The following is a 16,481-nucleotide window of genomic DNA, read 5'->3' on the forward strand; positions in this document are numbered from 1 at the left end:
GATATCTAGTGGCTCTGGCCAATTATATTTTGGGAATATTTCCAAGATGGCCTAATGATATAGTAGTTCATTGCATAAATGAATTTAAGTTCTCAATTCATACCTTATCTCTGACAGGTAGGTTGGGTATATAAACTTCCTCCATTAGAAGAGGGGGAAAAAAACCTTGAGTTAGTGTTAATTGATATCAGTTTTATATAATTTGGGCATAATCTTCCTGAAGACTGATTTTTTTGATAAAAGTGGTACAATGAAATAAATCCCTGATGTCTTCCTAATATATTTGTCTCTGTAAAATCTAGCATGGACAGCATAAAGGGTATATTTATTGTCTATTGATGTATGAAAAGTTATGCCACAACTCAGTGGCTTAAAACAGTGAACATACTGTCTTACAGATTCAGAGTCAGGAATGGCTTAGATGAGTGGTTATAGCTCATGGTCTCTGTTAAGCTTCACTCAAGATGTTGGCTGGGGCTTCTGTCATCTGAAGGCATAACTGGAGTTGGAGACCTCACTTCTAAGAAATTTTAGAAGTGAAATGTGTAATGCATGAAATACAAACTCACTGGTTGGGCTCAACAGCTGATTGAAGAGGACAGAGATTGGTAGAGTTGGTTACAAATACAGGAAGGTTCTCAAAAGGTATAAACTTCCAGTTATAAAACAATCAGATCCTGGGGATGTCACGTGACTATAGTGAATAACACTGCACTGTATATTTGAAAGTTGCTAAGAGTTTATTGTAAAAGTTCTCACCACAAGAAAAAATTGTGACTATATGTAGTAATGGATGTTAATGAGACTCATTGAAGTGATGATTTCACAATATATCCAAATATCAAATCATTATATTGTACACCTGAAGCTAATATAATGTTATATGTTAATTATATCTCACTTAAAAAACCGTGACCCAACCATATGCTATCTTTAAGAAATTGATTTCAATGACAACTAACTCCTAAAAGGCCGATATTTATACTAACTCTTCCCCCGCAAGAGAAATTGACTTCAAATATAATTATGTAGGTAGGTTGAACTTTAAAAAATGAAAAACGTATGATGTAAACACTAATCAAAAGAAAGGTGGGATGGCTATACTAATATGCTACAAAGCAGATGCCAGAGTGAAGAAATTTTCTAGGACAAAGAGAAGCATCAGATAATGACAAAAGAGTTATTGAACAGGAGAATGTAATAATCCAAAGTGTATGAATCCCAAATAACAGAGCTTCAGAATTCATGGAGCCAAGATGACAGAACAAAAGAAAAATAGATAAATCTACAGTTATAGTTGGATATTTCAACATTCCTATGTTAATCATTGGTAGGACCAATAGAAGGAAAATCAACAGGGATATAGAAGAACTCAACACCAGTGCACCTGAGTTACTGTACTAAAATGGGCTTCTCATAGACAAGTCTTCTCATAGACTTGTTGATACTTTTTAGAATTCACTCTGACAATCTCTGTCTTTTGACTGGTATGTTTAGACTCTTTACATTTAAAGAGGTTATTCATATAGTTGGATTAATATCTACCATGTTTTTAACCGCGTTGTATTCATTCATTGTGTTTATTTTTTTGTTTCTGCTTCCTGCCTAACTTCACTGGTTTTAATAGAACATTTTATATGATTTCATTTTATCTTTTCTTTTAGCGTGTCAGTTGTACTTCTTTAAAAATTTTTTGTGGTGGTTCTAAAGGGTACAACATGCATTTTTAATTAACCTAAGTCCACCTTCAAATAACACTATATTGCTCCTCTCCTCTGCACAGCATAAACCAAAGAGCAAGTGGGACTGAATGGCACTTTTCCATGAAGAGATTATATTTCTTCCACCTCAATCCACTCTGCCCTTCAGCTACTTATCCTTAGAAGCCTGGATTTAGTATAACAGTTAATTTGCAATTGTCCTTCGGTTTGTTTTTTTCACTGATTTCTGCATGCTTCAAGCATTTTCACATTTGCTTCTGATTCTTCTATGTTTTTGGTTGTCCATGGTTTATTAATAATACTGTAGCACAGCAGAAAGATTCAGTCGTCTCTATGTGGTGTTTTGAAATTCATCCCAACTGTAGGCTGAGTGACCTGTGGGTTGGGCAGACTGACAAAGTCCAAGAGCTTCAGCATTTCCTTCTTGTCAGGATCAGCTTCAGTGACCTCCTGATCCAGGGCTGAGACCTCAGGAACATAATTCTCTCCCCTCTTCCTGCAGCTTGATGGAGATCTCTCTCACGGGGCCTCTCTGAATCCGCTTCATCAGATGTGTGCCACAGCCCGCTATCTTGTTGCGGAGCTTCTTGCTGCAGATAATGGCATCTCCTCGCACACGTGCTTGTTGGTGTGGAAGTCCTTACCCAGGAGCACGTGGTACATCTCTAGGATGACCGGGTCCTGGTGCGAACGTGGCCCATCTGGTAGGTCTCTGGAACTGCTTCTGATTCTTAAAGGTAACAAGTCTCTTTCTCAAAACACATTTTCAAACAACTACATCTTAAAAGATTAGGATGAGGCGTGAAGAGAACATCTGAGTTGCTGGCTGTGTTCTATTTCTGACCTGGGTAAAGCTTACATAGGTGTGTTTACGTTGTAATAATTCATTTATGATTTGTGCATTTTTTTCAGATGTATGTCATGCTGCAATTTGAAAAGGTTATAGAGTAAACGTACAATGGAAAATAGCATAAGATTTTTAAAATGGAAATTTATACTACTTCTTCCTCACATAGGCGGACTGTAATTGTGATATGAAAGAATAGAGTGTCTTGTAGATGCCTTGACAAATATTTCTCAGTTTAAAAAGGCACAGGTCCAGAAATACCTCTTCCGTTGGAATTAATCATGGGAGCCCCCAAACATATTGCAAATTAAGTCTGATTCTGCCTGTTTTCCAGACTCTGCAAGCTTGTTCTCCTCAAGCCTTGCTTCCCAATGGCAGACTCTCAGAGTCTCTTGAACTAATTCTTAAGCAGAAGGCAGTTAAGGAGCTTTAACCTAACGTTTTGGGATTCAGAATCTCTTTATTCCTGCTGTTATTCTGGCTCTGCTCCTGTGTCCCAGTTCTGCAAACTTTACTGCTGTCTTGCTTATTGTGCCGAAGTTCTGACTTCATGACCTGTCACTTATTTGACTCTTCGTAAGAGGGTAACTCTGCCTTTTTCATCTCCATTTCCCCCTGATTCCCTAGGTGCCGACATTATGTGTCTAAATCCTGGTCTGGTGTCTGGGCTCTTGCTACCACCTAGCAAGCTCTCTTGATCCAACAGTTAGTTGTTGTAGGTTTCAAGGTGGTATCCATGCATATTGTACCTGTTGCCTTTCCTGCCAGTGTTTCCACTGGTATCCTTTGTTGGCTTTCATTGTCCCTCACATTGATTGCTATTCTCTATTTCCACTTGTTGTCTGTTTCCATATGGACTTTTCTTGACTATCCATTTGTTGGACTTCTTACCAGATCCCACCCGGGCATAGGATTTATGAATAGAGAATATTATAAATGGAAGGACAGAATCTCAAGAGTATGCATATACAAACCTTTCCTTTTATAGAGGAGGAGACAGAAGTTCAGATAAGTTAAGTATATATGTGAGAGATACTTTCAGATATTACTAAACCAGGATAATATTTTAAAAATCTTCCGAGAAGTGTTTTCCTTTATGGTAATCTGCTTTCTGGTCAAGAAGGGGCCTAACTGTGTGGACTGGAAGGCAGACTCCAAGAGTTCTTTGCTCCAGCAAGATCTGAAGAAAACAGCCAGAGTGCCCAAGTCCCAGAGGGCTTGTAGAAATTTCCAGAGAACTGGTGGCTTGGCAGAGGCTTGGCACAGAAAGGCGACATTTGGGGACTTGAACACTAGAGGCTTTGTTAGGGGCCATGAATGAGTAGCTGGTGCCAGCAGATGCTCAGATGACCAGATGGGAACTTATTTATGCATTCATTGGCTGATTTTTGTAATTTTTGTATGTGTCCTGACTGGGGACCGAACCCTGAACCTTGGCCTATTGGGATGATGCTCTAACCAACTGAGTTACCAGGTCAGAGCCAAGGTTACCTAGACTTAATGACAAAACTCTCTGGCAGAGCCAGAACCTATCTCTTCCCCCAGGCACTTTAAACCAAGATTGGAATCATATAGTCTAACTTCCAGGCTAGTATTTTTGTATTATACTCCACTCTATCTATTTCAACTTCTGATTACTCTTACCATTTTTTCTTTTAATTGAGATTTCTTGTAAAATTGGATAACAAATAGGAAGATAGAGGCAAATGTGTTTCAGAACCATGGTAGTAGAAATTTTTATTTGGTCTTTACAATAGTGGCTTTTCTAAGTGGGTATAATTGTCAGAGATGTGGAAATTACCATGGCCATATAACTGTGTTGTCTGCAGATTGACCCAAGCTAATACTTTTCTGCTGAGTTTCCATTGCAGTGGTTCTGAAATGGGGCTGCTGCCCAGCTCAGAGCCCTGCACAATTGCCACCTTCCCAAGAGATCGGCATAATTTGATGAGGATTTATTAAACAAAGGGCTTGAAATTATTGTGGAGCTGCACCATATGTTATCCCATACTTGTGAAATTTGCTTCTTCTGGCATGCTATTTATGCACCCTTTTGCTGAAATAGATGAGATTTTATAGATTTCAATATACCCCTTACTCTGAACCTTTAAATAAAAATAAATGCTTGTGTATCTCCACATTGGGCTTCACGTAAGTTTGAATGACCAAATTGCCATTCATAGACTGATCCCTTCTATTTAGACCCCGAACCTGTGGGAGCCTAACCAGACAAACACAGAAAATATAACAATGTAGTCCCTGAATGAAAAGAGCAGTGCAGTGAAATGAAATCAGGCAGAAGCCCATCTGGCCGTCCCGCACAACAGTGCCTGGGATTCCTCTCAGGTGTAGGAATGCACCTGAGTGGAAATGTGAACACTAAATGCTTATTTCCTGCCAGTCTTCTTAATTCCTCTGGGCCTTGGAAGAAAATAAACATTGGACATGCCTCTCAGGAGTAGAATCCATCTGGTTTGAGGAACATGACGTTATCTCTCAGCAGACCTGGATGATTTTAAACTACAGCTGTAGGAAAACTTGGGTGGAATACTGCCAGCCAGACCCAGAAGGAAAGAGACATGTCATGCAAGTCAAGCGTTTGTCATCATTTCTTGTTGAGCCTGAGCCGAATGACTCCAGGCTTGTAGTGACCACATGTGCTGATTTCAAGGATCTCACCCTGCATTAGGTAATTCATAGATTACTGCATACTGGTTGGTCTCTGGGCTAAACCATTATTCAGTTCCATGAAGAAAAACCCAACAGTTGCCCTTGCACTGGTTTGTAAAGAATGCCGGCTCTTCAAAGAAATAGATCCGCATTTATCAGACTCAGTTGGGAAGTTTCCTTAATATCTGAATGGCCCATTCCAATCTGCTGGGTCAGAATCCCTGGAAGTGGGGGATCAACGGGTGTAGGGTGAAGATCCCCCTTGGGCAAAGGACAGTAGAATCACACAAAGTCAAATCATTACCACCTCATTCTCGTGCTCTGTTACATTGTCTGATGTTTTATAGTGTCCTTCGACATTCACAAGTCTATTCTCATGTAATCCTTTCAGCAATCATATGAAGCAGGGAGAATAGATGCTCAAGAATTGTATTAGTCTTTTTTTCTGGTCCACTTAAACTCGGTTTCACCCTTCTAGTCTATCCTCCACAGTTCAGTAAGAGAATTCTTTTTAGCATGTACATTTCATCAACTCTATTCCTGTTCAATTATGTTTTTAAATGACTCCCCATTACCTTGAGCATAAATTGCACCTTCTGCAGAGGACACAAAATGTCATTGGTGATCTGGTCTCTGGGAACCTCCCCGGCCTTATCTGCCATGCTCCCCTCATCATAGATGAAGCTTCAACAACACTGACTGCTCATTTGCCCTACGCACACCATAATGCACCTCCCAAATTCAGTCTGCATCTCCCTCCCTACAGCCTACATGCTTGGTTAATCCTGACTCATTCAGTTAAGTCTTCCCTTAATGACTATCTTGATTCCAGCAGACAGGCTTAGGAGTTTCTTTCATTTGTATATAGTTCCTGTTTTAGTACTTGACACACTTTCCCATTAGCTTTTAAATGTATGTTTCTGTAGTGTAATGCAATCTCTTTTAGGGCAGAATCTTTGTGTTCCCAGGCTGAGACCAGAGTCTGGAATATGAATGGGTGGATGGATGGATGAATAAAGGGGTTTTCATTCTAGCTACCAACTAGCCACAGTGACCGGCTCTGCTGAGGTGATCGACCTTTCCAGTGTCATTCAACCTTTTCAGTTTCATTAGGTTCCTTTGTATTCAATTCCCATCTTGACAGCACCTACATTTCTTGCTAAGTGTGCTCTCTCTCCCTCCCTCCTCCTCCCTTTCTCTTCTCTCCTGCCCCCTCTACTTCCCTCCTTCCCTTTCTCTACTCTTCAACATCACTCTATTGTTTATAAAACTAAGCATCTTCATTGTCCTGATATTTTCCTAGATCTCATTTATGGATCATTTAAGCAGCAGTTATGCAGGTTATATGGCTATGTTTTGCCGATAGAGAGCTTAGTTTGATGAAGAGGGTGGTTCCATGTCTGATTTTCTGGAATCCTGTTTACCACATGCAAGGGACACTTGTTATATAGTCTCTCTACCTAGAATTCTTTGAAAAACATGACTATATTTGGGGATTTCTTGCCACATTCACCCTTTCCAGTTTCATGAAGTTCCTTGTATTCAATTCCCAGCATGTGTCCTGGGCTTCATCTGCTAGATACCTGCCTGCTATGGACTGAATTATATCCTCCCCAAATCCATAGGTTGAAGCCCCAACCCCAATGAGACTGTATTTGGAGATAGGATCTTTACGGGGTAAGGAAGGTTTAGTGAGGTCATAAGGTGGGGTCCTAATCTGATAGAACTGCTTTCTAAGAGGGAGAGATTTTCCTCTCCCTCTCGCTCTCTGCAAGCATCTGGAGGGAAGGCCATGTGAACACACAGTAAGATAGAACCCATAAGCAAGAAGCCAGGAAGAGAGCTCTTCCCAGCAGCTGAACCCTGGCAGAATCTTGATCTTTCCAGCCTCCAGAGCTATAAGAAAATAATTTTTTTGTTGTTTAAACCACAGTCTGGTGCTTTGCCGTGGCAGACCGAGCAGACTGATACACTGCCCTATGCTTGCCTTCGGAAATGAGCTTCTTGACCTCCACACGGAATCTGTTTAGTTGGAGTGAGAAAGCGACACAACTTTCAGAGGGTCAGTGGATTCAAGGTCATGTTCTTGGCACAGAAGTAGCATTGAGGCTGTCTGCCATTATATTTGCAGTGAATTCTAGTTTCTGTCAGCAATGCTAGCAGTAGCATCTGGATTTGGGTAGAGGCAATGCCAGTGGAGTCAGTTCTGCAACAAGGTTTCAGCCATCATTCTTGGCAGCTTAGCTAGAAATTGGGTTCTCCAGCCCTTCCAGCAAACCCATGGGCTACCCATCATCCTCCCAACAACCCCTTTTGTGCCTCACCAGCCAGAGTCAGTTTCATTGTCTGTGATCCATAGGATGTACTGGAGGAATATAAGAGAGCAAATCTATGCCAGTGAGAATGCAGGACTTCAGCTTTTGATTGATAAGTGGCTCCACCAAGCTATTGACACAGGATGCTTAACAGAGAAGAGACGTGCACTGTATAATTGTTATACACTGACAAGACATCAATGCAAACGATGTAGAAGTTATTTTAGTAATAATTATAACACATGTAGGACACATTCTGACTTGTTTCAGATTTTTTAGTACTTTAAATGCGCTCTATTCTCTAATCTTCAAAATAGTTCTGAATGAAACAGCATAAACCCATTGTAAAAATAATGAAAGAGGCAATGAAAGGTTGGAGATATTAAGTAATAAATTTGAAAAGTTATAGGATTCTAGTCGGATGGGAAGCAGAACCCAGGCATCCTGAAGGCATTACACTATATGTTCATAGATTTCTTCTCTTTACCATCATTTGGTTTCACTTTTAAGGTTAATGGGGCCTTCTAGGAATCGCCATTAATTTTTATATTCATAGAGACGCTGCTTCCTATCTTTCATTTCTGCCATTTCATACTGTTCACTGCTTCCAGAAATTGGATCAGATCACATTCTTCTAAAGATTTCCCAGTTTAAGTCTCATCTCTGCTTGTGGCTAACCTGACCCTCCTTTACATTCATAAGCATGTTTGTGCTTGGTATTATGCCATCCTTCCCAAGTGCTATCAATAGCTCCAGGAGAATAATGACTTTTGGAGAGGGGAATTTATTTCCGTGCTTTATCTCCAGCTAGGTGGGCTCATATTCATGACAGTGTTGTCTCAATGACTCTTTTATAGCTTTTTTTGGGCGGGGGGAGGGAAGGGGGTGCTGTGTTTATTAGCTTTTAGTCTAACAACTTTGATCACTGATTGCTTCGCAAGTGTGTGAGATTCTAATAATTAGAAAAATTACATATGTTTATATATAATTCTGATAAGTATATCAAGTAATTTCAGAATTCTATGAGAATAGATGCATTTCCTTGTGGAAGTGAAGATGAAGGAGCATATAGATGAAATGCTTGCTTTCTTTTTCTCTCACATTCCACACAAATCCATTATTAAGTCTTTTTTGTCTCTATATGCTACATATGCTTATGTCAGTTGTGGTTCTAGCAGGGAACAGCACACTCAGATCAATATGATTCAAGGGAATGTGTAATGAAAGGACTTTTTTTTCCCCAAAGCTTTGGGCAGGTTTTGGGATCCATGAGAGAGAGTATAGTGCCCTGGGTTAAAAACCAACCCCAGGACCGCAGGGCAGCCCTCCAGGCGTCGAACTTGTATATCCAACTCCTCCTAGGAGGGTACATAGACTGCATGTGTCCCCTGAAATTCACGTGTTGAAGCCCTAACCCCTTCATTTCAGGGCTGAGGCACGCCTGTGGCATTCCCAGGCTTTGGAGATGCACCATTTAAAAGTCACAGCTATAATCAGGAAAGGATTTTTGACTAGATAAGAATGACGGCTTAGTCTCCTAGAATTCTCAAACCTACCAAATATTAAAATGCTTATACTTTAAAAATAAACCTAGTTTTTATTATTTAGTGACTTTGCTTAGCATTTTCAGCGGAGATGGGTACTGGAGTTTGGCAATATTATTTTACATGGGCATTCTCAATTCTCTCTCCTGGGATTCTGGGAGGCTTGGAAACTAGTGAAGAGTATTAAACCTTTAAATTAAGTCCACAGACAGGGCCTGTGACAAAAACTTTATATACCACACCATCTATTTTTAAAAAAAGAATATCTAATTCTATTCAACTCTGTTTATAGCCAAAATAGAGAAAGCTTTAGGGGAAAGTGTCAAACCAGAGTATAAAGCCAGCTCAAGTGGTGGCAAAGAAAAGGGTTTCTCAGCATATGTTGAAAGTTATTTTTGACATTTCAATAAATAAGCTCATCTCACATTCTGTGCCCTTCCTTCACTTAATAAGAATTTTAAAAACCCATCTGCAGAGTTTGCTCTTTTATGCATTATCTAAATTTCAGTTCATTTCTTTGTTACTTTTAGATAAAAACAGGGTGAGGGTGGAAATGTTGCTATTGAATTTCTACACTCATTAAAATAGTTTAAAGCGTAACTCTATTTCTTTGAAAAAGCAATTTGTCACTAAGGTGTCTATTTGAAAATACCTTTGACTAATTGTATGCAGCTGCCAAAGATCACCTGTAAAGGTGCAGATCTCTTATCAGAAGACCCAAATCATGCTCGATGGTGTGGCTCAGTGATTGAGGTAGCTATTATGGTAGATATTAAGGGCTATTTCAGAAGTTTCAAAGGATAGATCGAGGTAGTAGATTAATTTTGTTTGATATACAGTGCTAACTCATTTTTTAAAAATTAATAGCTAACATTTAAATATTGAAGATTTCATATAAAATATGAATTTCCAGTGTTTTCAAATGTTTTCCACTTGGTAATAATTGTGAGGTGCTTAGGATGTAGTGCACCTTATGGGCTCCTCATAATGCCCATTTGCTATTGTTTATATCCAATTCATTTACTTCAGGGGTGACATATGGGACATCGTACATATGCGCTTTGCAGGACATATGGTCATTGTCTGGACTACTCAACTAGGCTGTTGTAGCAGGAAAATGGAACTAGATAGTGCAGAGATGAATGAGTTTTGCTGTGTTCCAATAAACTTTATTTACAAAAATCAGGCCCGAAGGCATGATTTGTGACCTCTGAGTTTTGTAATATGCCTTTCACAGTGGTCATTTGCAACCACTTTTATGAATGAAGCAGGTCTAGACTAGCTTCATGGAAGTGCCTCTGGATTCTGAGGAGAACAAGGCTGCAAGGGAAAACTAATAAGACGTCAGAAAAGTCTAAAACAAATTTTTTATTGGATTTCCTATTCTACAAAATAACACAAGAAAGGAAAGTTATTATCCTAATGTATTGAGAGAAAGGTCAACATACAAGTCAAGGTGGGTTAGTTTGACTTTATGTGATGCTGACATGGAACACCAGTTATTTGAAGAATATTCAAGTTGCATTTGTAAATGTTGTATACATACTGGCAGTTTGTTGCTTCTAAATATGAGTGAGAAAACATGGATTTGTTTAAAATTAAGATTAAATGTTGATGTAGCTAGAAAAATGTTTGCTTTAAATAGCAAACTTTCTAGGCACATATACATTATAATTAGATTTATGAAACTTCAGTTTACAAAGACTCTTTTAGCAGCAAATTTAAGACCCAGAGCAATACCAATTCTTATCTGAAAATGCCATATCTTGAAACTTAGTTTAAAAAATCAAACTAGTGCCAATCATCATAATCCCCCCCAAAAGTATTGTTACTCTCTGATTCTGTAAAATATTATATTATAGGGTTTTTAAAGTTCTGCCTAAATCAGGTAGAAATCTGGATGGTGAACATCAAAATACACATTTTTAAAAACTCCTTCACTAAATTACTCATTTGAAAAATTTGAGAACAGGTGGGATGAAATCAATATTTGGCTATGTGTGAAAGTGATTTGGCAGGACATACTTTTGCGTTTACAATGTCTAAATACAGTTCTCTTGAATTGCACTGGCAATTTTGTGGTATTTCCTTGGTTTCATTGCCCATCTTCTTAAATAAGAGGCACATTTTTTTTCTGCCTTAATTTCTTTATCCATTTCCCTCTTAGTCCCCTAAAAAGTAGTATATCCGTTCCCATAATTCTATTGAAACTCTACTCAAAAAGGCCGTTTTCTGGAATTCTTATTTATACTTATTAACCTTTTTTAAGATTCTTATTTTCCTGGACTTCTCTACTGGGTCCTTGAAGTTTTGGCCACCTTAACCTCTTACAAGCAACATGTTGCTGTTAATTCTTTTATCATTTCGGCATCTCCTTTTGTTGACTCTGTTCTTCTTCCTACAGTTTAGCTAAGTGTTCAAGGATCTATCTTTGGCTGCTGGTCTTGAGTCTCTCTTACTCCTGTCCTTGGGAATATAAAATACTTTAGATGCTCTATACTGACAATATTATTCTCTTGCATAGCATATATTCTTTTACATCTGCTTCCTGAAAATTACCATCATTGTTATGGAGGGTGTTTTCCATTTTGCTTGAGGCCAGTCATATGGCATTTCCTGCTTCTTTATTTATGGGAGAGGTGGGTATGGAAATGATGTCCAGTGTCCTAAACAAGATAGTAAAAGCTTTGATACAGCCCTACTATTGTATGACGTTTCCATGTTTGCACTGCAGGCAGTAAATAGAACTCATAGATTACTTGGTTGAAATGATTTGTTTAAAGACTTTGCTATTTATATATTGGTTTATCTAAGGTCTAAAGGGAACAGGCTTTATCTAAAGATGATTTTTTCTCCCCTGAAAAGATTAAAAGAGGATTACAACAACCTTTGGAGTTGATGGCCTGGAGATTTCTATAGGAGTCTCCCTCTATTAATCTGCCATCCGGGACTCTGGTGGTCCCAGACTTACAGATGTTTTTAACTTCAGTCAGGAGGTCAAAGTGATGCGAAATATACTTTTGCATTGTGCTTAGTAGGGAATGATACGATTTTTTTGCATTGCATTTAATAGGGAATATAAAAGCATGTTAACTTAAAAGATTAAAATTTGAATTTTTTTCTTAACGCACCTAACAGGCTTTGACTTTTGCCTAGCACACTAGAGAGATACTCTCTGGCTCTAACACCACCATTCTTTGTTTGAACAAAGGAGTGAATAATAACGAGGACAATGAGCACTTCATGAATGCATGCTCTTTTTCCAGGCGCTGTTTTAAGTGCTCTTTTCCCGTTATTTTTATTGTTGACACTATTACAGATACGCTTATTTTTCTAAGTGCTTAATTCTCTCCATAACCCTTTGAGGTAAGCACTATTTTTATCCTGACTTTATAAATGACATTTAAGTTGAGGTGCTATGTCCCAGATAAAATGAATATTACATGATGGAGCTGAAATAGAAACCCAGCCAGTCTACTCCAGACACATGCTTGCTGTTAGCCATTCTATTATATGAACTCTCAAAACCGGAAGTCATCTTTGGAAGACCATGTAGTGGATTGGAAAGATCCTGCGGGTACTTATGTAGTTCCACTTGTGTTAAAATCAATCTCCATCATTTTCATGTTGTGTAACTTACGTCAAGCCAGTTAACCTACCTAAAATTCATGTTCATTATCTATTACCTACAAATAATAATTCTAATTTTATGAATACCTTTAAAATCAGAATGAAATCAGCTAATATTTTTTTACGAACTTGGGAACGAAAGGGTCTTGGAACATAGCCACTTAACCAGCGTTAGTTCCTTTCACATACTACAATTCAGGTATCTTAGTTGCTAAGTTCTATTGACTAGATGCCTTCAAAACTTCTTTTATATGCTTCTGTTCCTTTCCGTCATTATCCTCATCACAAATAAAATATAAACTATCTTAATGGCACTCTATTCTGGATAATGCAGACTCCATATGCTGGCATTCAATTGTCCTCATTGTTTGGTCCTCAATTATTTCACCCTCCTGTCTTCCTATGGCGCCCCCGGTGAACCCTCTATTCTATTGGGACTAGTTTCTTCACCACTGTGTGAACATGCTTTTGCTATTTCCACCGAATGCCATGTCCACGTTGTGACCCTGTTTTCTACATCCTAGGAACAGTAGTGTATGCAGGGTATTAAGGGGAAAGATGAGTGTCTTTCTCCCCTTTTCTAGTTAGAAACGCTTTTTTGGGGGGGCTTGGGAAGTCCTTACTATGGTCTCAAATTGTAGAAGAAAAGCCACTGAGAAAGTTAAATCAACCAAGGTGTTCATTAGGTTTTAATACCAATTAAACAATTTGGTTGTATTTTTCAAACCGGAATCTATAGATCTTCCTCACCGTAAAGCTGTCTACACAAAGCCATCATGTAGAGAAGAGGGAGGCAGAGTAGGATCCCTCGCTTTCTTCTTGACCCACCTCGATCCTTAATTGCAGGGTAACCATACAGAAACGTACTGGGTAGATTACGCAAGAGAATGAAGTAATGCAGCCGTATTTAAAATATATTTTGCAATTTAAATTTTCACAAATTAAGATGAGTTTTTCTCCCAACTAAATGAACAAACGTTGCTCCTGGTTTGCTGTAGTCTGAATGGTGAGAGGGTTGGGGTGCTGCTGGCCATGTCCTGGTGGAGGGACCATGAAGCAGTAGCTCCTCAAAATACTAGATGGGTCCAAAGTGTTAAGGCAAATCCAAACATTAGAACAACAAACAAAAAACACAGCTCGGTCTGCATCCGTGTGGCCTGCTTCAGTCATATTCCCAAGTTGTGGCAAATTCGGGAATAACCAAATTTTGATCAATCTAATCACGTATTGAATTTTTTACAAAACTTCAGCTATCAAGACATTCGAATATAGTCCCTTTTAAAGGGCAGTCTTTTCAGAAACCAAAGTCATAGTGCAGAATTTTCTAGGTGCAAATGTGGGTTTCTGTCTGTTGACTCTGCTCCAAGAAAGTTACAGCAGTTCAAGAAGCTGTTAATTTTCTCAGAATGATGTCAAATTGGAACCTTGGCAACTTCAAAAGAGAACACATGTGCTTGAACTTGAGCAGGCTTCTCCCCACAGGTGGAGAGGCTGTAAACAATGAATATATTTGTTATGCCCAGATTTCAGGATACCCAAGAAACCACATCAGGGAGCCAGCCAGTCCGATGCAAAAGCATAAGAGTCTTTATTCGAGCTAGCTCGGCTCCCCCACCTTGCCGACGCAGCGACAGGAAGCAGAGAGAGAGAAGCCTGATGGTGGAGAGGGGTTTTATAGGGGGTTGGAGTAAGGGGAGGAGAAAGGGCTGTGGCCTTGCCGATTGGCCAGGCGCAAGTCGGTGTCTTGTTCCTGGGTGTGGCTAGCAGAGGCTTAGACTTCCGGGAAGAAGCTCCTTGCCAAGCACATGGCCAAGGTAAGATGGAACACTTACCCTGGGGCAAGATGGATTGGTTAGTAAATCCCGGGCGTGGCCAGCAGAGGCCTGGGCTTCCGGGAAGAAGGTGCCTCCCTGAGCACATGGGGACACAGGGTAAGATGGAGGGCACAGCCCTCGCCCCTTCAATATTCATAGTGCAAACATCACCGTTTTGTGACCCAGGGTGATGCAAACATTATTACTTGGGCGTCTACCCCCCTCCCACTTCTTTCTTCACTGTATTCCAAGGCAGATGAATATTACTGATAACCCCAGCTCGCCAGGAATGACAGCATCTAGCAAAAGAGGACCTCAGTAAGTATTTGATAATTATGTCAATTCAAAGTCAAAAAGTTATGGTAAATGAATTTGAAATGAAGGCTTCTCTCAGCTCCCACTTTAAAGCTGGAATTAATATTGATGTTTCTGCAAGCACAAGTACTGAGACTATGGATTTCAGAAAATGATGTCTGAGATGAAGGTTTTAAGTTTGAAGAATATGACGGCTACGAAGGACCATGTAAATTCATTTTTAAAGTCAGTTGCTTAATTTAGTGTGGATGTGGCTGCTGTGAGACTCTTTGAACTATTCGTGTTTGAGAGGCAGAAGTGGTTTTAAGTCAGTGGATGAGTCTGAGTCATGATACCAACACCTCTTAGCTGCAGGGGTTTTGGACAAGTTATGCTTCTTTAAGCCTCAGGTTTCTGGGGGGGGGGGATAATACGATTACCTGCTTTACGGGGTTATCGGGAATGTTTAATGGGTAATATATGTAGACATTACTTTGTAAACTCTTAGGCATATTATGCAGATTTTTCATGAATAAAATGGTTTGAGTCATTTTTAGGTATATCGCCACCAACTGGCAGTACATGTCTTGATCATATTTGTAATCTCTTGGCTAGAGAAGCATCTCTTACTTGCTTCCTTGCTTCCGGTTTGCCTCATTCCAATTCATTCCTTACCCTGCTAGCAGGGTGTGTGCGTGTCTCTTTCCATCTCCTCCTCTTCTGCCTCCTCCTTCTCATCCTTCTTTCCCCTCCTGTACGGTCTCCTCCTCCTCCTCATATAAATACATGGACAGTTAAAGAGAGTAATATAATGAACCATGGTATCCCCTACTTAGTTTTATTACATTTTAACATTTTACCATATTTCCTTCAGAATTTTTAAAGAAATGAAATATTTCCTTGAAGCCTTCTATATACCTTCCCTGGTTCCCGTTCTTCTTTCTTTCCTTAGAGGAAAACTATTATCATCCTGGTTAAGAACAGGGTTAAAATTCCAGCATTGTCATGTATTTGTTGTATAACAAAGACAAATTACTTAAATATCTCTGTGCCCCAGTTTCCTTGTCTATAAACTTGAAACAATAATGGCTTCTATCTTATAAGATCGTTGTGGTCGTTTAATAGTAGAGTTAAGTATCTATAAATTATTTGTAGCAGTGTCTGACACTGATTCCACTCTCTAATAATGTCGGTTACTCACTGGTAGCTGATGTGGTAGAAGTCTAACGAATCTTTGGCATTTATCATTCCCATGCATGTTGTTGCCAATAGTTACATATTTATTTATCATCCATAGTAATAGGAGGCATATTTTAAATTTACATAATTTGTATCACATATATGTATCACTTTACAATGTACTTGTTTTGTTCAACATTAGGTTTTTGAGATTTACCCACTTGTTTGATACATTTTCAGTTCATTTGTTTTAACTGCTTGATGGTGCTTAAGACATGACACAAGTGTACCACAATTTATCTGTTGTCCTGTAAATTTGCATCAGCAAAAAAAAAAAAATCAGTGTTGTTTCTCATTTTACTGCTGATGTAAATAAGGCTACAAAGAATAGCATTAGTTGTGAAGCCTTTATTCCATGTATTGAAGTTTTCTTAGGGACTATACTCACAGGTGGGGATGCTAGGCAA

The 16,481-nt window shown here is 39.1% G+C and overlaps 1 pseudogene; it reads right to left on the reverse strand.

The window, feature by feature from the left end:
* Positions 1–2,042: 2,042 nt before the first annotated feature.
* LOC102253211 lies at positions 2,043–2,422 on the reverse strand (annotated as a pseudogene).
* Between the last annotated feature and the right edge of the window lie 14,059 nt (positions 2,423–16,481).

The sequence above is a fragment of the Myotis brandtii genome, unplaced genomic scaffold, assembly GCF_000412655.1.
Source record: "Myotis brandtii unplaced genomic scaffold, ASM41265v1 scaffold383, whole genome shotgun sequence".
Classification (NCBI taxonomy): Eukaryota; Metazoa; Chordata; class Mammalia; order Chiroptera; family Vespertilionidae; genus Myotis; species Myotis brandtii.